The sequence below is a fragment of the Schistocerca piceifrons genome, chromosome 5 (assembly GCF_021461385.2).
Source record: "Schistocerca piceifrons isolate TAMUIC-IGC-003096 chromosome 5, iqSchPice1.1, whole genome shotgun sequence".
Lineage (NCBI taxonomy): Eukaryota > Metazoa > Arthropoda > Insecta > Orthoptera > Acrididae > Schistocerca > Schistocerca piceifrons.
This window is the reverse complement of record NC_060142.1, coordinates 650,628,775-650,630,012: the sequence shown is the minus strand read 5'-3', so window position 1 is coordinate 650,630,012 and position 1,238 is coordinate 650,628,775. Positions and strand designations below refer to the sequence as shown.

Sequence of the window (1,238 nt, the reverse complement as noted above, 5' to 3'; positions counted from 1 at the left end):
TTGAAAGCAAATCGCCTGCAACAATCGTCAGAGGGTGCCAGGCTGGAAGAGTATTTTGGTCTGGGCAATGTTGTCTTGGTATCCCTTGGGTGATCACGTCATTTTGGAAGGCGCAATGGATCAACACAAATACATCCATTCTTGGGGATTATTCTCACGTGTATATGCAATTTGTTTTTCCTTGCACAACAATGCAACGTGTCACACAGCTCACAGCGTAAGTACTTGGTTCTCAGAGCACCAGGATGAGTCTGGCGGACTCCTCTCCCCGGATTTAATCCCAATCGAGAATCTGTGGAACCACCTTGATAGGGCTGTTCGCACCACGCGTCATGTACCGAGAAACCTGGGTATCTGGCCACTGCACTGGTGTCGGCATGGCTCCACATCCCTGTCTGTACGTTCCACAACCTCACTTACTCTCTTCCTAAACGTCTCCCAGCGGTCCGTGGTTCAAAAGGTCAGGCTTTCGACAGGTGCTCACATTAATGTGACTGTACAGCGTATTCGTGTTGCTATGGGCGGGTAGAGCCAACGGCCTTGCCACGGTGGTAACACCGGTTCCCGTCAGATCACCGAAGTTAAGCGCTGTCGGGCTGGGCTAGCACTTGGATGGGTGACCATCCGGTCTACCGAGCGCTGTTGGCAAGCGGGGTGCACTCAGGCCTTGTGAGGCAAATTGAGGAGCTACTTGACTGAGAAGCAGCGGCTCCGTTCACGAAAACACAACGGCCGGGAGGGCGGTGTGTTGACCACATGACCCTCCGTATCCGCATCCAGTGACGCCACTGGGCTGAGAAGATGACGGTACCGTTGGGCCTTCCAAGTCCTAATCGGACAGAGTTTAGTTTAGTTTATGATGACTATGTTGTGAAATGAAGTAAGACAGGAAACGCCTTGCCACCGTATAGCACATTTCTCACAGTAAGGTCTGCCGATTCCTGTTCCGAAACATAAGTCAGAAATAGCGTCACATGCCACTTCGGAAATATTTGCGGCGAAATTTGTGAATCAGCGCGGTACGTTGGTGCTCAGACTGGTGCTTGGGAGGTGTAAACTTGGTTCGATTTTGCACTTTTCGATTCAAAATTGGTAATATAAGTTGTTTTGTTATCTGGTTTTTAACCAGCAGTCTTTCGCTTGAATGGTGGAGCACTAACTGTGGTGTCACCGCCAGACACCACACTTGCTAGGTGGTAGCTTAAATCGGCCGCGGTCCATTTAGTACGTGTCGGACC

General features: G+C 50.6%; 1 pseudogene; it reads left to right on the top strand.

Moving 5' to 3' along the window:
* The first annotated feature begins 530 nt into the window (after nt 1-530).
* On the top strand, nt 531-648 carry LOC124799385 (annotated as a pseudogene).
* The last annotated feature ends 590 nt before the right edge of the window (nt 649-1,238 follow it).